This window comes from Phyllostomus hastatus, unplaced genomic scaffold, assembly GCF_019186645.2.
Source record: "Phyllostomus hastatus isolate PE091 unplaced genomic scaffold, TTU_PhHast_1.1 phas_scaffold_317, whole genome shotgun sequence".
NCBI lineage: Eukaryota > Metazoa > Chordata > Mammalia > Chiroptera > Phyllostomidae > Phyllostomus > Phyllostomus hastatus.
In genome coordinates, this window is record NW_025334023.1 from 22,414,604 (window position 1) to 22,437,849 (window position 23,246).

General features: G+C 36.0%; 1 protein-coding gene across 1 annotated transcript in view; it reads right to left on the bottom strand.

Annotated features, from left to right (window-relative positions):
- The window catches only part of CNTN5 (contactin 5), an 893,122-nt gene that overhangs the window by 13,548 nt on the left and 856,328 nt on the right, over nucleotides 1–23,246 (bottom strand). The window lies entirely within an intron of this gene.

Below are 23,246 nucleotides of genomic sequence, written 5' to 3' on the forward strand. Positions count from 1 at the left end.
TATAAGATCTTATCTCTCAGAAAAAATAATATTGCATCACCATGCTCTATTAAAGGCCTCTACTTGCCTAGATGCTGACTGGAGGGACAGGGAGTGAGAAATGGGGAGAGAAGGAAGGAAGTCACAAATTGTAAGTGCAGCTTTATGAAGTAAAGACTGTAATAGCTACATTTTCTTCCTTGTACTTCTTCGTATGTAGCATTAAATAACTCAGGCACCTTCTTTTCTTCTGATGTTTATATATAAAGAGCTATGGGTAGGTAACTTTCTAATATATTCATTAAAGAAGGAATAAACTTTTACCCTGAGATAGAAAGACTGACTGGCAGAAGTTTCTTTGGGTCTCACTCTCAGGGAGATAGTGAGTACATTTTCATTGGTATGAGATATTTGCACTATGTCAGTATGGAACATCACCATTGCTAATTGTTGCTTTTGGGGAGTTGTTTAATTGGGAAAAGCATGTATATGGATACTGAATAACCAAAAGGATATGGCATATTAGTGTTCAACATCCATTTTATATTCATTCTAGTGTGTCTTCTTGTACTAAAGAAGATGGAGAAACAAAAACTATATTTCCAAGAGTCCCTTGCGGTTAGGGATTTCATTATGCTTTAGGGTCAGCTGGTCAGATGCACATGCCTGAGATTTGAATGTAGAAGTGAGATGGAGGTTAAATGTCCACGGCTTCTCCTTTTCTGCAGGCAAGCATAGTAATGGAGTCATTATTTTTCCTTCTTTCCCCCTGCTGTGGCAGCATTAATGAATGACTTGCTATCTAACCATTAGCTTTATAGGAGTCAAGAAGCAGGGCACAGGACATCTATTTTGTTGGTACAAATCACAGCAAGCATGGTGAGATTCTATAACTGACAAAAATAGCAGAGGCCTCCAGATTTTAGTAGCTTCCTGAATGTAGTGCCATCCTGATCATAGTGGCTTCCAAAACATGGCAGTGGAGTGTGCTTCTGGGGTTGGTAGCTTCCTGCTTGTAGAGGACATCTGCATCTTTCTTCCCTTATGGCTTGACCCTATAGTTTGACTTTATCTAGTCATTCTTGAAAGATCACCTTTAAGTCTGTTAATTTAACTCAGTAATTTTCTTAACCATTTAGCACCTATAATAAAATCTTCTTAAAGTAAATGAAGCAGTTTAGCTCTTTACCCAGATCTCTAATTTATATAGAGATCTAATTTATATATAATTTATTAGAGATATATATATCTAATATATTTTAAAAGGTTGCTATGATAATCAAATTCCTACTTCACATCTCTGTCTCTACACAGAGCTAACTGCCATACAGCCAAATGACTAAACTTCAGAAACTGGTTTGATTAACCTGGACTCCTCTAACACTGTCTTTTATATGATATTGGCCCCATTACTCCCAATTTTGAGAACTGACTTCTCTTGCTTGGCTTTTGAGCATATTTTTAACTAAAGGAATCTAAGTTATTTTGAAAATATAAAACAGACTGAGATGCCATTGGATGAACAAACACTTATCTTCCCTTTCCAGTGATATATCTGATTTCCAGTTCTCTGTTTCAATCTTTTTATGGGTTAACTATTTTAAATTAATGAAATATATCAATTTGAAGGAGTTGAATTTGATTACATTAAGCAAATCACAGGTTTTGATACAAATACAAGTTTCAATACAAATTCTTGACTTGTAAATATTGAATGTTTAATATTCTGATTAATCACCCAAAAAATTAAAAAGATAAAATATTTCCCAAGCAACTGATTGTGAGGGGGAAAAAAACAATCCTACCATCACCAGCTAAAACCTAGAAGAAAATCTAAAAATATCCACACATCATACCTTTCTAGCATGTAAACAAAGAGGCATTTGGGGAAGCCTTCATCTGAAAGTAGGATTAGGATTGTTGGATTCTACACATTTGGTTTTTTGTTGTGTCTGTGAGCTGAAGGACTTCATTTGGAAGTAGAATTCTCTATTCAAGGTGGCAGAGCAGGTAGTAGTTACAGTCATTTCCTCCTAGGACTGTATAAAAATTGCAACTGAATTATAGAACAATCAACCTGGATAACCATCTGAAGACTAGCTAACCAGAAGTCCTATAACTAAGGATATACAGAAGTCACATTGACACTGGTAGAAGTGGCAGAGAAGTGAAAAGGGCTGGATTCACAAACATGTAAGGGGTTGAGAATTCAGAGAGATATCACAGCTGCAGAGGTCTGCCCTGAGGAGCAAGGGGACTCAACTCCATACCAGACTCCTTATCACATGTCTTGGGAAGAGGGGCCCACATAACATCTGGCTGTGAAAATCAGCGGGGTGAGTCTACCAATGTATGTGAGGCAGGAGACTGCTAGAAACCCAGACATCCTCTTAAAGGGCGAACACACAAAATGTTGCTCACAGGCACTCATCTTGGATTCTAGTGGAGGGATGGCAGCTCATAGGGTACTGGAGCCATACAGGGAGAGATTGACTTGTATGGCTTTGGAAAGACAGGTAGAAGGACAATTGCCAATGTCCTTGTGTTGAGTTCCTCTCCCAAGCATCTACAGACACCATCTTTCTTTTGTTGAGCTCATCCCTCCATATGGCATTAGCCTGGGGAGCAGCACTAGGCCCACCCTGTCAACTCCCTGGGGGCCCGTCCCTCCTACTTGGTGCACACAGCTGTGGTATATGCTAGAGGCAGCAAGACTAGGCCCATAGTGCTGTTCTTGTGAGGCTCTCAAGGAAATTGTCCAACTCTGGAGGTGTCAGAGACACATAGGGAGAGACTGAGTTGTGTGGCTTTGGGATTAGCGCATTTTTTCCTTTGCACACTTAATTGGCACCATCATTCCTGTACAGAGCCCACCCTCCAAACAACTAAATCTTAATATATTTTAGCCTTATGAACTCTACTGACCTCATTCTGATGACTTCTTTAGACCCTGCCCTACCACAAGGTACATAGGCCCAGGTGGGTGGTGGCTAGCCTTAGTGAATCCTGACACTTTTGCTGACTGACTTCAGACCCAGCACTGACATCAAGTTTGAATATGTATCAATCTGGTGAATATTCAGCCCTACATGGTGACTCACTAAGAACCTGTCTCACAAAATTAGCATACCACCAGAAGCTCTTTCAGTGACTGAGGCTAACAGGAAGTTGGCAGGTGGAAACAGATTTTGGAGTGCTTTGGGCCTTTTGCTAAACTACCCAGGCTCAGTACTAATGGAAGATGACCTTGTTATGCAGCTAGGACCTTTCCATGTGCTCCCAAGCAGAGCAGAGGCAGCCAACAATCATGGACCACTCAGTAGCTCCTAACAAGTAGCTCAAGGCAAGTCACAGGAAGCATCTGAAATTGACCTGCATAAGTCTCTCCCAAGAGGCCACAGAATGACAAAACTGGTGGTGAACTTCAGACCACATCAGAGCACAACCTGATTAGCTCCACAAGTGGCCACCAAAAAGGAGACCTGGAAGGCGCCATACACTGCAAGGGCAAATTTTGCTCTGTGGAGTCAGCCTTTATACAGCAGCTCATACCCTGTGGTTGGGATCAATGTGACAGTCAGACAGCCTGTGGGTCAACCCTACACATGGATAGGCCACCAGAAATCAAGATTCCACTACAATAAAAAGGCTAACAAAACCCACACGAGGGACACTCCTGGAACACCTTGTTCATGTGATCAGAAAGACTGTACCAGTAAGCTCTACCAGATATCTACTATGTAAACCCACACTACCAAGACTGAGAGACTTAGCAGATCTACCTAATACAGAGAAAAAAGTACAGAGAAGCATCTACTATGGGGAGACAAATAAACATGCCTGAATGAAATAATAGGAAAAATCCAGAGTAAAAGAACTAAATGAAATGGAGGCAAGCACTCTACCAGATACATAATTCAAAGCATACTTATAAGGATTTTCAAGTAATTTAAGAAGAGAGTAGATGAACTTAGAAGTTCAACAAAGAGATAGTAAATATAAAAATGACATGAAAACCATGAAAATGAAGAATATAATATCTGAAATAAATAATACACTAGAATAAATCAATAGCAGATTATATAAGCAGAGGATAACATCAGCAATTTGGAACACATGGTAGCTGAAAACACCCAAGCAGAGCAGCAAAAGAAAAAAAGAATTTAAAAAATGAGGATAATTTAAGGAACCTCTGGGACAACATGATATCTAACAACATCTGCAGTTTAGGGATACCAGACTGAGAAGAGAGAGAGCAAGGGACTGGGAACCTATTTGAAGAAATAATCACTGGAATTTCCTAACCTGGTGAAGAAAAAAGACACACAAATCCAGGAAGTGCAGAGACTCCCAAACAAGATGAATCCAAAAAGGCCCACACCAAGACATATCATAAGTAAAAGGACAAAAGTAAAAGGCAGAGAGAGAATCTTAGAAGCAGTAAGAGAGAGTTAGTTACTTACAAGAGAGCTTCCATAAACCTATGACATGATTTGTCAACAGCAACATGTAAGTACAGAAAGAATTGGCATGAAATACTCAGTGATGAAAAGCAAGGACCTGAAATCAAGACTACTTTACTCTGTAAGGCTATCCATTAAAATGAAGGAGAAATAAAGAACTTTCAGACAAGTAAAGCTAAAGGAGTTCATCACTACCAAACCAGTATTACAAAAAATATTAAAAGGACATATTTAAAAAAAAAGAAAGACAAAAACATAAATATGAAAAATAAAGATAAATATATACCTATTAATAATCACTGCAAATGTAAATGAATTAAATGCTCCAATCAAAAGTCACAAGGTAGCTGAATGGATAAGAAAACAAGACCCACATATATGCTGTTTACAAGAGACTCACTTCAGATTGAAAGACACACACACAGACTGAAAGTAAAGGGATGGAAAAGATACTTCATGTAAATGGAAACAAAAAATAGCTGGAGTAGCAATTCTTATATCAGACAAAATAGACTTTAAAACAGTGGCTATAATAAGAGACAAAGAAGGACACTATATAATGATAAAGGGAAAAATCCAACAAGGAGTTTAACCCATGTAAACATTTATGCCCCCAACACAGGGGCCCCTAGATATATAAAGCAAATCATCATGGACATAATGGAAGACATATACAGTAACATAGTCATAAAAGGAAATTTTAATACTCCATTTACATCACTGGATTGATCTTTCAGACAGAAAATCAAGGAAACAATGGCCTTAAATTACATATTTATTAATTGAAAAATTTAATTGATATTTTATGAGCTTTTCACCTCTAAAGCATCACAATATACATTCTTTTTAAGTATACATGAACTATTTTCCAGAAGAGATCACATGTTAGGCCACTCAACAAGTCTCTTTAAATTTAAGAAGATTGAAGCATATCAAGCATCTTCTGAAACCACAATGGTATGAAACTCAAAATCAACTACAAGAAAAAAGCCCCTGAAAAACACACAAATAGATGGAGGCTAAATATCTTACTGCTAAACAATGAATGGGTTAGCAATAAGATCAAAGAAGAAATAAAAAATATTACCTTGAAACAAATGAATTGCGTCCCAACATCTATTGGGACACAATGAAAACAATCCCAAAAGGGAAATTCATAGCAATGCAGGCCTATGTCAAGATAGAAAGAAAAAAACTCAAACAATCTCATCTTTTACCTAAATAAACTATGGGAAGAAAAACAAAGCCCAAAGTGAGTAAGAGGAATGGAATACTAAAGATCAGAATGAAAATAAATGAAATAGCATCTAAAAAATCAATACAAAAGATCAATGAAACCAAAGCTGATTCTTTGAAAAGATGATGAAGATGAATAAACCTATAGCCAGACTCATTATGAAAAAGAGGGAGAACCTGAATAAATAAAATAAGAAATGAAAGGGAAGTGGCAATTGTCACCACAGAAATACAAAGAATTATAAGAAAATACTATGAACAATTATGTGCCAACAAATTAGACCATCTGGAAAAATGGATAAATTCCTAGAAACATACAATCTTCTCAGACTGAATCAAGAAAAAACAGGAAATCTGATTACATCAATTATAACCAACAAAATCAAAGCAGTAGTAATAATAATAATAAAACTCCCCCAAAATGTAAGTTCTAGACAAACACAAAGCTTCACAGGTGAATTTTACCACAAATTCAAATGACTAACACCTATCTCAAATGATTCCAATAATTTCAATTGGAGAGAAGACTTCTTAACTTATTTAACAAGGCCAGCATTACCCTGATTCCAAAACCAGATAAAGACAAAACAAAAAAGAAAATGATAGGCCAATATTCCATGATGAATATAGATAAAAATCCTCAACAAAATATTGACAAAACAAATTCAGCAATACATTAAAAAGATCATATACCATGAACAAGTGGAGTTTGTTTCTGAGATGCAGGGTTGGTTAATGACCACAAATCAATTAACATTATATAGCACAGAAACAAAATGAAGAATAAAAATCATGTGATCATATCAATAGATGCATAAAAGCACTCCACAAAATTTAGGACCCATTTATGATAAAAAAATAACCTTCAACAAAATGAGAATGGAGGGAACATACTTCAACATAATAAATACCATATATGACAAACATACAGATGACATCATAATCAACAGGGGAAAACTGAAAGCATTTCCTTTAATGTTGGGAACAAGACAGGGATATCCACTTTCACCTCTCTTATTCAACATAGTACTGGAAGTACCAACCATAGCAATCAGACAGGAAAAACAAAAGGCTAAATTGGAAAGAGAAAAATAAAACTGCCATTATTTGCAGATGATATGGTACTATATAGAAAGAATCTAAAGATTTCACCAAAGACCTACTGGAACTGATAAATGAATTTAGCAAAGCTGCAGGATAAAAAATAAATATTCAGAAACCAGTTGCATTTTTATGCACAAATAATAAACTATCAGAAAGAGAAACTAAGATAATAATCCTATTTATAGTGGCATCTAAAAACTAAATAACTAGTAGTGAATTTAAACATTGAGATAAAAAACGTGTACTCAGAAAATTATAAGACACTGAAGAAAAACACTCAAAGAAAACACAAATAAATAAAAGCATACACTGTTCTCATGGATAGGAAGAATTAACATAATTAAAATATCCATACTACCCAACAACAGCTACAGATTCAACACAATTTCCATCAAAATCCCAATGACATTTTTCACAAAACTAGAATAAATAACCCCCCAAATGTATATGGAACCACAAAAGGCTCCTAATGGTCAGTCCAATCTTGAGAAAGAACAGAGTTAGAGGTGTCACGCTACCTGATATGAAAGTATACTTCAAGGCTATATAGGACTCCAGCAATGTGGTACTGGCATAAAAATTGACATATAATTCAGTGGAACAGAATAGAGACCAGAACTAACCCAATTTCTATGTGGTCAATTCATATATGACAAAGGCATTAAGAATATAAAATGGGATAAATACAGTCTACTTAATAGATGCTGTTGGGAAAACTGGACAGATACAAGAGATACATACACATACAAAACTAGACCACCCTTTTATGCCATATACAAGAATAAATTCAAAATAGATTAAAATATTAAATATAAATTTGAAACCCTAAAACTCTTATAAGCAAACATAGGCAGTAAATTTTTACATTTTACATTTCTTTTGGCAATACTCTTTTCTGATATTTTTCCTTGTATAAGAGAAAACAAAAAAATTAAACAAACAGGATGACATCAAACTAAAAATTTTTTCCACAGCAAAAGAGACCATCAACAAAATGAAAAGACAATCTACTGAGTAAGACAACATATTCACCAATGATATACATGATAAAAGGTTGATATAAAAAATTTATAAAGAACTCAGACAACTCAACATTCAAAAGCAAATAATCCAATTAAAAAGTGGCAGAGATCCTGAATAGACACTTCTTCAAAGAGGATGTACAGATGGCCCATAGACATATGAAATAATGCTCAATGTTGCAAATCACCAGATAGATGCAAATGAAAACCACATGAGATATGACTTCACAATGGACAGAATGACTATCATTGATAAATTAACAAACAACAAGTGTTGGCAAGCATATTAAGAAAAGGGAACCTTCAAGCAATGTTGGTGGAAATGCAGATTGGTACAGCCACTGTGGGAATAATATGGAGGTTCTACAAAAAACATTTAAAAATGGAATTACTTTATGAGCCAGTGATTTCACTTCTTGGTATATATGCAAAGAAACCCAAAACACTTATTTAAAAGAATATATTTATTTCTTTGTTCATTGCAGTGTTATTTACAATAGCCAAGCTATGGAAGCAATTCAAGTAGTCATCAACAGACAAATGGATAAAAAAGTGGTGGTACATAAATACAAAGAATATTACTTGGTCATAAAAAATGAATGAAATCATACCATTTACAACAACATGGATAGACTTGAAGGTCATTGTGCTAAATAAAATAAATCACAGAAAAAATACCATATCATTTCCTTTATATGTACAATCTAAAAAACAAAATAAACCAATAAAATTAAAAAAAGACATAGATACAGAGAATAGACTGGTGGTTGTTAGAGTGGGGGGTGTTGCAGAAGAAGGGTAAGAAAGGTGAAGGTATCGAGAAATACAAATTGGTGGTTACAAAACAGTCATGGGGATGTAAAGTACAGCAGAGAGAATGGAGTCAATAATAGTGTAATAACTATGTGTGGTGCCAGGTGGGTACTAGAAGTATCAGGGGATCATTTTGTAAAGTATTTGATTGTCTAACCACTATCCTGTGCACCTGAAACTAATACACCATGATACTTAATGTAAACTGTAATTGAAAAAGTAAAACTTAATGAAAAGAAGTTGTTACTTTCACAATGAAATAATAATTCCTTGCTATTTTTATTTTATTTTATTTTACTTTGATAGAGGATTAAAACAGAAAAAACATATTTGGAATTTAACATAATGCTTCTTCAGTGATTCTTCAATTGTTATTGAGGTAATACCAATTCATAAGTCATGCGTACTTTCTAAAGTTGTAATTCTTCATTTAAATTTCCCCCATTATTCAATGTCTATCCTAACCCATAAACTTTGAACTCTATATGAGATTGGTTGAATTGAGGTTAAAAACTTTTTAAAAAATACAAGTGTCTAAAACTAGACATGTAGATACTATCTTATCACCCTCACACAATTGTTTTTGTGTATATCTCCTCTTATATTTTGATTACATATGTTTAAGATGATGTGCCTGTAATTTTGTTCTCCAATATTATAGTTTCATTCAGTACATAAATATTTTCTCTTTTTAAAAACAATGTTGTATTATATGCCTGTGCGCTATGTATTATTTAACCATTGTCTTATTGTGAAACATTTGGGTAGCTTCTAACTTTTTCTCTTTTAATTAGAATGTTGACATATTATCTTCATGTATATCATTTTCCACATATTGGATTAATTCCCCTATATAGAATCCCAGACAGGAAATTATGGAATCTACAATTATAAATTTTTATACTTTTTGATACAAAATGCCACAGTGGTTTTTAAATAGTTGGTACTGCTTGCAACTTTAATAAATACCCTACAAAAGTGTATGAGTCTAAGAGTTATCCCATACTATTTTAAGCTCTAGGCAGATCATGGATTTAGAGCCAAAAAGTCTATATTTTAACCTTAGTTTTCATATCTGTAAGCTGTATATACAATGGAACAAGTTACTTAACCACTGAATCATTATATCCTTGTTTATAAAACAGGTAAAATACTACTTATCTAAATTTTATAAATATTTTTAGACAACTGCCCTATTGTCCCTCAACTACTTGAACTATTCTATTTCTAGATGCTTTAATATTTCTGATTTTGTCATTTAGCCTATTACTTTCCTTTTTTTGCTGCCCTTCATAGTGTTTTTATTTCTGATTTTATCTTTTAAAATTGTTTTTATTTAAACTACAATGATATAATGATATGTGATATTATTAGTGGCAGGAGGAAGTATGACTTCGGAGTCAGTGAACACACCTAAGAGTGTAGATTTATACCTACATCCTCAGGATGGCTGTTCTTAGTTATTCTATTTTTCCAAAGTTGATTTTGAATAATAATAGTAGTAATAACTATGCAGATAGTATATTTAATTATCTGGTACGATGATTCTAAGGTATTCATGTCTCGCACAATCCAGTTCCCTTACAGGAAGTTACAGAATCTAAAGTCCATGACTGCTGCAACATGCAGCTGATGGTTTCTGGATGAGTGGTGAACTTTCCCCTACTTCTGTATTCATTTAGTAAGGGGAGTTCACAGCTTCTATCGTATGACTAAATGAAGACAGAGAAATAGGGGAAATTCCAAATATATAGAATTCTTTCTAATATTTTATCTTCTATCCATTTTTTGTTACCTGTCATGTTTTAAAAATACAATTAATAGCTTCTGTATTCATTTATTCCGATATTTTCTCATTCAATATTGTACTCCTTGAATTTAAGAACACAGTTATATTTTCTGCTGTTATTTATGTTGCAAAAAAGAAGTCTGATTTTTGTACCATTGAAAGTTCTTAAAAATTATTAATTGAATTATTCATTCAAAAATTTCCTTGAATATGTATTATATGCTAAACCATATGCCCACAGGCAATTGGGGATTAATGATGAGTCAAAGAAGACATAGTACAGGCAGGACATGGTGGCGTTTTGGGCAGTGACACAATCTGTGCAATGTACTACAATGGTGGTTACATGTCACTGTATATTTGTCAAAACTCCTAGAATGTACAGCACCAAAAGTGAGCCCTAATTGAAACTCTGGACTTTGGTCAGTTGAGGTTCATTGACTATAACAAATGTACCACCCTGGTGGGCTATGTAGATAATGGGGGAGATGACATGGGGGTCGGGGATATGGCAGAACTCTCTCTAGCTTTTGCTCATTTTTTTTCTGTGTACCTAAAACGGCTGTTAAACAGTTTATTAATTAAAAAACATAATAGCCAAAATAGCCACTGAATGAAAAGCTGCACAAATGTGAAATAGAGGTTCTGACAAACTACCTATTGCTAGATATCTACAATGTAGGATGGGACTCAGTGCAGAGCAGCTGGTCAGGGACGACAGCTTCACTAAGACAGAAACATTGAACTTTGATGGAGAGAGGAGTAGGAGCTAAGCCGGCAAAGGGGGGGGGAGGAAGGCAGGGGAGCAGTGTGTGCAGTATGAGGGGAGAACAGGGTACATGTGGGCCTGAAGAAGGTCCAGTTAGCCTTGTGTGGAGGTTGAGGGTGAGGATGCCTCCGTTTGAAACTGGAGACCAAGGACAGAGTGAGATCTTTTGGTGGGAATATACATGGAACACGGTCAAGTTTGTGTTTTGAAAAAAATCACTCAGCAGTTGAAAGTTTGTTTTAAAAGTATATAAGTCTAATCACTGCTTTGCTAAAAAGCCTCCATATTGCACTTAAAATCAATCCCCAACATTTCACCATGGCTTACAAGGCCCTACCTGACACGGTCTCTGAACAGCCCTCCTGCCTCAACTTTTATCCCATTGCACTTCAATCACCATCTTCCAGCAAAACAGGCCTCAGACTCATTCAGATCCCCAATTCAGAGCCTTTGCATTTCTGATGCCTGGGAGCTTCTTTTCTCCAAATGGCTATTTCCTTTTCAGCCAAGTTTCAGCTTCACCAAGAAGCCTCACTTGGCCACTTGTCTAAAGAAACCATCCCTCCCTTAGTCACTCTTTTTACATTATTCTGAGTTTTATTGTTATTATTACTTGTAATTATCACTATATGAAAGTACCCTAATTTATTTGTTTAATTGTTTATGTTGGCACCTAGAGGCACTCCGTAATTCGTTTTAGTGGATAAATGGTTGCAATATGGAGAAGAGATTAGAAAGGGACTGGAGCAGATGTGAAGAGCACCTAGGAGGCATGGCCAGAGGCTACATAAGAAGCCTGAATGGGGTTATAGCGGTGGACATGGAGACAGGTCTGGAGCCAAGTATTTAAAAAATACCATCAACAGACTTTGGTGACAAATTAGTGTGGGCATGACAAAGAAGGAGTTGTTAGATTTCATATTTTCTGAAACTCTGGGATTTCTCTACTTTAAAGGCAGGGATTTTTGTTGTTACTTTCACTTGCTGAACTTTTGTTTTTTACCTTAAATTGTTGTTGTTATTGCTTTTGCTCCAAATATTCTGTTGTCTTGGCAGATATCTACTGTTTATGGGTCAAAAATTTTTTTCGTCTTTCATGTCTGCCATCTTCTTTCTCACCTTAAAATAAAACTTCCTTATTCATTTACTTTGCATTCTCAGATTACTTCCCAAGTTTGTGCTCAGAAGCACTGGTTTAAATATTTAGTAGTATAAAATTTGCATTTCATTGCTTCTAATGAATATTTTATTTTAGTTACTTTGGTTTTGATTTTATTGCATTCTCTTCACATCTTAGATCTCTCTTTAAATATAGAAGAAATAGTCTCCCTTTTTCTTATCGATATTTAGAATCATATGTTTAAAATTTTTCTTTTGATTTATAATAAAATTATATGAGAAGATATTCATACTGAGCCTTTTCATTTGCATCCTTCCTTTAGAGAGTTTTCTTCTGTTTAATCATTCTTGGATCTTACCTAACTGATTTTTAAGTGTTCTAAGAAAGACTGAAGGTTTACTTGAAAGGTGAGACAACCATCGCTAGACTGTATTTCCTAGACCAGAGGCCTATGCTGTGCAGGTAAACACCAGGTTGTTAGTGCAAACCTCTATTAGTATTCTCTAAGCAACACAAAGAAATCTATCCATGCCTGAGGTGAGAGACAAAGATTCATGGGTGACTTCAGTTTGTTTCATTGAAGAAAAAGATAAAGGAGAAGGAGGCCAGAGGCTATTTCATTGTTTGTTTTAAACTAGAAGATGGGATTTTGAGGCTGAGGCACTGCATAACGTCGAAAGGAAAGAAAAACCTAGAAAATATTACTAATACATTTGTCTCATATCCCTCATTGTGATTGCAATAAGGATTCTGTGTTTTCTCATGGTTTCATGGTTACATTAAGGGAAATTAAGAAAAACTTGTTTATGTGCTTCCATTCAACTCATTGGCATTCCTAAATTCATAAGTTGCAACTAATATAAACCAAGGACTTGAAGCAGACATTTCATTACTAGCCTACTTTCTCTAGTAATTCCTCACCTTCATATAAAGTTTGAATCACTATGACCTTTTCTCTAATAATGCCTAAATTGCTTTTTACATTACTCGTTTCTTACGTACATCTAAGTTCAGCTGTGCTGTTCTACTGAGAGTTTCAAAATCCTATGTATAGGGAGCACATTTCCCATGGAAGATAAATTTGTTTTGGTCAGGAAAGTCTCTGCTAGCCTCAATTAAGTTAATCTCCAGTTTTCTAATCTCCTGAGATTAACAATAGGTATAGTTATTAAATTGGCTATTCACAATCAATATTCTGAGATATACTGGCAGTCAGTATTATTAGATTGCATGCATATTAGTCATTTTGTGCCCAGAGGTAATTTTACTATAGAGGATTAAATTTAATGAATCAAATAAGATAAATAAACAATGCTTAGTTAAACTTTTGAATATTTATGAGATAGTTCAAAAGTGATTAAAGGATATGAGGTGAGAAAGTTAAAATGAAGCAGGAACATAATAATGAATATAATTTACTGGATGAATTTGTATTTGTTTTTCCTAGAACCTGTCATTACTATCTAAATAAAATATACTAAAGAAGATAGTAAATATAAATATAAATTGGCTATAAATATAATTGAATTTATTCTTGATACATGTAGTTTAATGTAGGTCTTTTTATAAATGTTAGTACTCTTCCCTTCTTTCTCATTACTCAAATGATCTCAAATGCAGCATATTGAATAGATAAAATTCTTGGACTATTTTATTCTAACAAAGATACTTAAATGTGTTTGGCAAGATGAGCTGTAAACATAATAACCTCTTAATAAATACTCATCAAATAAAATAAAATTTTGATATGAAAGTTAACACTTTTCAGTGGAAGAACATTAATCTTTAAAAAGTCATTATGTACTTAACTACTTTACATGGTTTACACCATATAGGAATAGAGTTCTGAAGATGTATAGTTTTCATGTACAATACATATTAGAAAAGACAAAAAGCCAAAAATCAGTAATATGTCCATCTTAAGGAATTTGAAAATAAACAGTACATTTTAAACCCAAACAAACTAGAAAGAAGTATATAATAATAAAAAAGTAGGGACAATATTTAATAAATTGAAAGAATAATGAAATAAAGAAAAAGAATAGAGCCAAAATTAATTCTTTGAAAGACCCAAAAAATTGTACAGCTCTTTTGATCAAAAGTGATTAAAAAGAGAGAGAGAATGGAGAGGGAGAAGAAAAGAAAATACAGGCTATTCACAGGAAGAAAATAATACCACAGATCTTAGAAAGAGTGAAATGACAGTGATAGAAATGGTGGCTGGGTAAAGCAGTCATGCAAATCCTGCCCGAGGTGAGAATTAAAAAACCTTGGAGAGCATCCAAAGGCAGACAGAAGCTGGAGGAGAATTTACTCTTGACAAGCTGAAATAGTAACAAGGAAGTTTGTGGCAGTTTTGTTTGAGAACCCATGACAACCTTGCCAGGAGCCTGCAGCCTTGCCAGCAGAAATAGCAAAGGTTGGAGTTTAGTGTAAGAAGGAGCAGCTGGAAACCTCAGAGAGAAATTCAAAAAGTAACAGAGCTGTAAAAAGGGTAAGACCCCAAATCTGAGTACAAACTCTGTTCATATTCTTGGGTGAATGGTAAAGCATGCTTGCCCAGGGAAAATCATTAGGACCAGGTAAAAATGTAGGCAGCGACCAAAAGAAATCTGTCCTTAAAAGAGCTGCATTTAGTGGGATTTTTGAGTTTGCTGCCTTTTAAACTCAATGCATTCTTCAACATGCATCTTCTCAGGAAACAGAAAAGTGGCAATGTAACGGGGTGCAGGGCAAGAGTTCCCTGAAAACAGGAGAACAGCCCCCACAATCCTTGGCCGGGGAAGTAGGAAGGGGATGATAGAGTTTAAGATACATTGTTTAACAATGGCAAGTTAATAACCATGTCCTCCTCAAGGGAAGAGGGCTGCTGCCCAGGGTGAACTGTGCACGTGACTTTGAGAACTCTCAGGGAATCCTGACATAGCGGGGGTGGGGGAGGGGAGAGCTTATATAGCTCCCGTGTGAAAAGAGGGGTGGTGATGCCTGCCCCAGATGTCCATGCATCGATGGGAACTTTAGCCCTGACTAAAAATGGAAGCAGAATGAAGGTAAAATACATGGGGGAACTGCCAGACACTAACACATTATAGGAAGGGCCAGATATGAGGTCACACAGGAAGTGCTGCTGCTAGCATTTAAATGAGAGCAGCCTGAATGAGAAGTCTGCCACAAGGTCTGGAGTAAAAGAAGGGAAAGAGCCATGCAGTGTGGAGTAAGAGAGAGGAGGTCTGAAAGCCAGAAGTGAATCACCGGAGTTGGTGGTGGTGCAGTGGGGGACCTGCCGACCCACCCAGATTTGAATTGCCTGGAGAAGGCAGCCGCAGAGCTGATGGAGCTGCAGGAGACCTGCCTACCCACGCAGATTTGTGAGAAATGCTTGGAGCTGGACCGTCACCAGGAATGGTGATCTGCAGACTTCTGCTTTTCTGAAATATGGCATCTCTGACTGACATGTTCTGAAACTGGCCTGGTTCGACAAAGGGAGGCAGGACTATATGTTTTGGGGTACTTTTAAAGGGTGTGGGACTTAATGGCAGAAATCTGCCATTGTTTTAAATCTGTATAACCTTTAAATAAATGACCTCTTTCCTTTTTCACTAGACTCTGGCATTGGGAGTCATGCTTCTTGGTGGTGGGCAAATGAACCCCACAGCTATTCCAGAGCAGCACTGGCAGGGTTCTGTAACAGCCATATTGTAAAGCACATAGTTTAGAGATTTATTACGAAACATGTTGGATGAAATGATGTAATGGCTGAGACTATATCAAAAACACAGGAGGATTAAGAAAAGTTATATACAAAACAGATTATTAGTATACATTTCTGTGTATTTCACAATATGACGTTAAAAACAAAATATAAATTAAGAACAAAGACTACAGTTACAAAAAATAAAAAATAGAGATAAATCAAAGATATGCAACATCTATGTTGACAAAGATCAAAGAAAACTTAAAAAAGCAGAGGTCTATGCAAGATCATAGATTAAGAGATTTAATATTTCAAGTGGAAATTTTCCCCAAATTGTTCTATATTCAAGTCTATTCATAATAGACCCAAACTGGAAATAACTCTCATGTCTGTCTTTGGTAGAATGACAAATAAATTGTGAGATATTCATATAATGCTATATAGGAGAAAGCATATAACAGTATGAATGAACCTTAGCAATATAATGTTGTATGAAAACATGCCATAAAAGTCCTGAATGGTTCCTAAAATTAGCAAAACCCATCCAAAGTCAAGATACCTTTTGGAGGAGGTAAGAATAGAGTTAGTGACTGTAGAGAACCCAGGTGAGTCTCTAGTTTTTAGTGATGTTTTGTCACACGACCTGAATTGCAGTTACGTGGGTATGCTTATTTCACAGTAATCCATTGAGCTGTACATTTATGAGTTGTGGACATGTGGACTTAAAAACATCTTGGTCATTTGAAAATAAAATATCAGTCATTTAGTAATAAGCAATTAGTCAATTAGTAATTGGCATTTTTATAAAGTATGACTTTTGTAAAGCTACCTTTTTCTTTTTTGAATTTAAACACTTGATAAAATTTCTCTATTTGTTAGTATAATAAACCAGACCATATCGATATCTATCTGTTCAACACTAATTGAATTAGTCTCTTTATGCCAGGGGTACATTTTCAGTTGCTTAACATATAAACCCAACTTTCAAAAGGAAAAAGATTTTATTGTAATTAGGTAATTCTCAAATGGGTCAGTCTAACATAATGTTAACAAAATGTTCCAAGTATTTATAAAATTAAATGAGTTGTCTAAATTTGTGATTTCATTTTTGCATGGATGCTCTGTGTGTAGAAATGTACATTGTGTAATAGTGAGCCTGTTGAGGGACACATGAATGAGCTCAGGATAACTAAATTTAGGAATGAGAAAATCTCCACTTAGAGGTGGTGCTGTAAATTCACATTTGTGTTAGGAGTGAAAAAAAAATGGAGCTTCCAGTCAAGGTGGAGGCATAGGTAGACATTCCTTGCTTCATTACACAAAGAACACAACTGACTTAAAAATGAAAACACCCAGAACTGCCAGAAAATCACCCCCAAACATCCAGAATTGTATGGAAGTCTGGCAACCAATGATTTCAAGAAGCTATATTCATCCAGATGAGTAGGAGGGGCAGAGAGGGGACTCAGGGTGGAAAAGACTTGGTGTGGATGCAGTGAGCCAGGGGAGGAGAGGCAGAGAAGTGGCAAGGGGGTAGTGGTAGGTGGAACGGGCAGCCCCACATTCGTGTGTGCTGGATAAAAATCAGGGGGCGCATTTTGAGGGAGAGAGACCAGCCCTAGGCCAGACCATGCAGCCCAGGGCTCCAGTGCGGGGAAAATTAAGCTGCATAACTTCTGGCTTTAAACCCAGTGAGATACTGGGACAGTGTAAGAAATTGCCAGTACAAATGCAAACTCACTCACCCTGGGAACCACAACCAGGACAGCAGCTGGAGGGGTGCCAATCACATATGGGAAGTGGGTGACATGACTGGAAATGGAGCCAGGGCCAGCAAGCCCCCTAGAAGTCAGCCAGCGGTGGCATTGTCCCCTCTTTGACCTCTACCCCACCCATAGAGCCATGTTGTGTTACCCTGGTGAATACCCAAGGGTCTGTCAGCCCATATGATTTAACAGGTGTGCTACAATGGAATCAGAGTGGCTCTACCTAGTACTCAGACACGTGGAGGCTGCCAAAATCAGGAGACAAGGAAATGTGGCCCAAATGAAGAACTCCAGAAAAAAAACTAAGTGATAGCCAACCTATCAGATGCAGAGTTCAAAACACTGGTGGTGAGAGTGTTCAAAGATCTCTTTGAATACAGCAAAAGCATAAAGGAAATGAAGACTTTATTTAAGGGAAATAAAGAAAAATCCACATAAAACCAACAGTGAAAGGAAGAAGCTGGGATTCAAACCAATGATTTGGAATATAAGGAAGAAATAAACATTCAACCACAACAAAATGAAGAAACAGAAATCCAGAAAAATAAGGATAGTTTAAAGGGGACCCTGGCACATATCCAAAAGGGCCAACATCTGAATCATAGGGCTGCCAGAAGAGAGGAAGACCAAGAAACTGAAAGCTTGTTTGAAAAAATAATGAAAGAAAACTTCCCTAATTTAGCAAAGGAAATAGACATACAAGTCCAGGAAGCACAGAAAGATTCAAACAAGTTGGACCCAAAGAGGTCCACACCAAGACACATCATAATTAAAATGCAGAAAGTTAAAGATAAAGAGAAAATCTTAAAAGCAGCAAGAGGAAGGCAGAGAGTTTCCTACAAAGGAGTGCTCATAAAACTATCAGCTGATTTCTCAAAGGAAACTTTTCAGGCAAGAAGGGAATGGCAAGAATTATTCTGAGTGATGAAAAGCAAGGACCTACAACCGAGATTACTGACAAAAGTAATCTTGCCAGTAATGGATTTGTCTATCCAGCAAAGCTATCATTTAGAATGGAAGGGCAGATAAAGTGGTTTCCAGACAAGGTAAAACTGAAGGAGTTCATCATGAACAAGCCATTATTATATGAAATGTTAGAGGGTCTTATTTAAGAAAAAGAGGAAGACCAAAACTACGAACAATAAAATGACAGCAAACTCACAAACATCAACAGCTGAATCTAAAAACAAAAACAAACTAAGTAAACAACTAGAATAGGAATAGAATCATAAATATGGAGCTCATTTGGAGGGTTATTAGCTGGAGAGAAAGTGGGGAGAATGGGGAAAAATATAGGGTTTTAGCAGCATAATTTGTAGGCACAAAATAGACAGGGGAAGTTAATAACAGTGTAGGAGAAGCCAAAGAACTTAGATGCATAACCCATGGACATGAACTAAGTGGGGTTGGGGGGAGAATCGCTGGAGGGAAAGGGGGGACTAGGCAGAGAGGGGCAAAGGGGGAAAATGGGGACAACTGTAATAGCATAATCAATCAAATATACTTTAAAAATGTTGATCACAAACGTAAGGTGTTGAGATTCTGCTTTCCTAGTAGATGAAGTTGTTGGTGCAGAGCCGCAGGAGGCAGCAAGATGATAGATACTGTGAAAACATGGCAGGGAAGAGAAGTATAGGTAGGATTGTTAGGTTGGAGAAAAAAGAATAAAAAATGGAAAATGCTTCTGAATATAAGAGGTATACCCTTTGGTTCTTTATGTGGATAAAACAATATTCAGGCAAATATTCTAACATTTTTTAAAAAATTGTTCATCTACAATTTTGATAAGGAAACATCTGAGAAGTGGTTTGGGTTAGAACATTTCCTCAATGAAGCAACGTATCTAGAAGCAAATGAGAGAGACACAGTAAACTGAATAATTAATTGCTTTCTAAAAGAACTCTACAGAGTTGCCTTTCAATAGCACAGGGGAAGGGACAAATTAAAAACCAGAAATGTTACTTCTTCAGTTTCCTGCTAATTTTTGAAACACATAAATAGGTTGTTAGCCTCCCAATCTATGAAAATGTCCTGAAAAGAAAATCTAATAAGGGGGACATGAAAGTTATTTGATTTAAATCAGAGTCCACAGAATTTCAGAAAAGGAAGAGTAAAATTAACATCTTATTTTGTTTTTACTATTTATTTTTTATATTCTTATTTCATATAGTCATAGTAACAAAGCTAAAGAGAATCTGTAAAACAGCTGCCACCCACACAGCATATGGAAAATAAATAGCCTTTACTTTAGCTCCTAGGTGACTGGCTCGATTTCAGCTTCTTTTCCTCCTTTAATTTCTATCCGAAACTTCATTTTCTCACACACACACACACACACACACACACACACACACACACACCTTCCAACTCCCTGATACACATATTAAGTTCAATCAGCTTAGTCTGAGTTAATGTCAGCCATCGGTGCGCTTCACTTGTTTTTATCTCCTGCTCTGGTGATTAGAGTAAAATCCAAAAAAACAAATAACAAACAAACAAAAAAACCCACAAAAGAACCTACCTCTCATCTCCCTTTAAAATATCTCCTCTACAACTTATTTTATAGAGCAAAAAACACTTAGTGTCTTTTTTAGTGCAATCAATACATGGAAATGGCTTGTCTGACATGTCTGCAATGAACTTCTGAGTTGCATACCCTCTGAAGGTCTAAAATAAACACACACAAATCTTGAACATAGCCCAAGAAAAGGAGATGCTAGGAGTGCCTTTTAGTGAGAATTATACAATAGTACAAGTTGTTTTGTTTTATGTTCCTCTTAATAATAAACACAAAAAAATTGAATTGAAATTAGGACACTGTGCACTTTGCCTCTGCTACAAAAATACATTGTTGCTTATTATTGAAATTATTTCAGCCATTGAACATAGAATGTTAATAATACTCTTATGAAAGGCCATGAAATACATAAGCTCCATTAATTTGGTTATCATGGGGATTTGTTTTATAGGCAGACTATACAACAATGTTAAAAATAATTATGTCTAGCAAATTTTTTTGTTTAGTAACTATTTTATTGATTTATTATTTTATTTAAGAAAATTGAGGACATTTTAGGAATAGAAGCATATGTTTATGCAAACAGAAACTTATGCCCATTTAGCGCATTGGCATGGGTTTATTCTCACTGATATTTCTTTGGAGGATCAGAATGCTAAGGAATCCTGGGGTAATTATGGAAATGAGAATTGTATTGTTCCAATGTCTTTCTCTTTTATTTACATTTCCCATAAACATCCTTCAATTTTAGATTGAAGGCAGGGACTAGATCTTATTAATATATGCATTTCCACTGCTTAGCATAGTACCTGATACCTAATAAATGCCGAGGAGTGGAGGAATGAAAACATGAATCATCTACCTTTCATTGTCACACAGTTAGTTATCTTCTTCATTCTTTCTGATCTGGGAAAACAGAAAAGATGATGAGATCTGGCCTTACCTTTCCTTACTTCTTTTCTTCCCAGACTGCCAAATGCCCTAATTTTATATGCAGAAAAAGGCACAGAGTTCTCAAAAAACCTTGAGCGTCTCTGCTCTAGGATTCCAGAATTACCATTCACAGGTCACTTAATGCTGGTGGCTACATAAACTCAAAATTGAAACCTAATAACTTACATGGACTGATGACATGAATGGAAATCCAGAAGGGCCAGTCATGGTTATTCACAAATCAGACATTAAAAAATATAGCCCATTTTTAATTTTCAATCACACTGCTAGAAATTTCTCATATCTCCATGTCAGAGCTCCAATTACTGCGTGGGAAGCAGCCACAGCGTGGTGATGATGGTGCTGTCCCCACAGATGCGGACTCCAGGGAAGGAGCCTGAAGCCGGAGAGCAACCTTGTACTCCAGAAGGACAGATAAGGGTGGAGTGGAGTTTCTGGACACTATTTCTGTTTCTAAGGATGTTTTTTTTTTTCTGTTTTGCAGAGGAGAGGAGTCTGGAGCTGGGGAGTCTCCTGATCCCACCAACTGTACAACATTTTAATAAAGATCTTTTCCTTCCCCACCAATCTTTGTTTAATGCCTGTGTGCAGCAGTGGTTTGCCAACTCCACTTCTGTTTGGTAACAGGGACTTTGTCTATCTTCCTTATTCTTTTATCCACATACTGCACCAAAACGTAGCAGCCATTCAATAAATATTTGCTGATTAAAAAGATGAATGAGTAATAAATGATAAATGAGATTCAAACAAAACATACAGAGAAGTCATATCAGGGATATATGAGATTCAAATTTGACTGCCAATGCAGGTCACAATCAGAGTCAGGCTGCTAATCAATTGAGGAGCAGTTGGATTGAGAACTGGAGGGAGAATGAAAGGGATTTGAGTGTGAGGTCGGGTGAGGGTATGAGAACCTCAAGGTCTTACTGCCCTTGACGATATTCATCTTCTCTCTGAACAACTCTTGTAGAAGGGTAACCTCCCATGATTTAGTAGAACAGAAAACACAAATAATTCAGAGTCAAGTGAACCACACATAAGTTCAAGTTTGATTATTTATTAAGGAGAGTGTATTGAGGTGTTATTATTAGTTAATACACTGTATTCCAGAGATACAATTCATCAGCATCAAAATGGCAGTAGAGTATGTACTTAATAGAAGGAAATAAATCTATTCACATGACCTCAGAAATTATATATTATTTTTTGTTACCTCTCCTATTATTCTGGGTATGTCAAAGAAAGTTTCTCATATAGAAATCTCATCTTGACTTACTTTAAATGCTCTTGTTTGAGGCTAAAATAGTTTTCTGTCGTGGCCAATTAGACTCACTTATTATAATCATTCATAGGTGCAAAAACATGTTCAGATGTTAGGTCTGAATCTTAGCCATCTCTGACACCATCACTGAAGAGCTGTGAATCTCACCTACAAATATTAAAACGCATTGGTACCCTAACAGAAGTTTTAGATGATTCTACACAAATAAAAGTGTTGCTGGGTTGAGAGCTCTGATTTGAAGTTCTCTCTTCCCAGGTTGTTGTCAATAATCACAATTTAGATAGCAGTAGTATTCTATGGGATATTAGATGCCTATTACCTGAAGCAACTAAATTGAAAACATAAAGGAAGCTTATTCTTATTTGATTATGGAAGTTACCTGAAAATCACCAGTAGCCTCTAAATCCAATAAGCATTTGAAATAAAATACAAACTCTTTCCATAATCTACATATCGCTATATAATCTTGTCTCTGCCCACCTAACTTTCTGACTACTTTTGATTTTCCTTGACCTCACTTGATTTCTTAGTAGCTTTTAAATATAGCTGACCATTTCTTTTTGATCAACAATTTTAGTTTCTTTAATGCCTCTCATGCCTGGGTTCTCCCCTCTACCAAACTGATGTATCCCTGCCAACCTCATGCCAATGCCTCCTTGCTAAACATCTAAGTGCTGAGTGCATCAAGACAGCTTAGTGCAACCCCCTCCCCATTCCTCCTCCCATCTTCTCCCTTC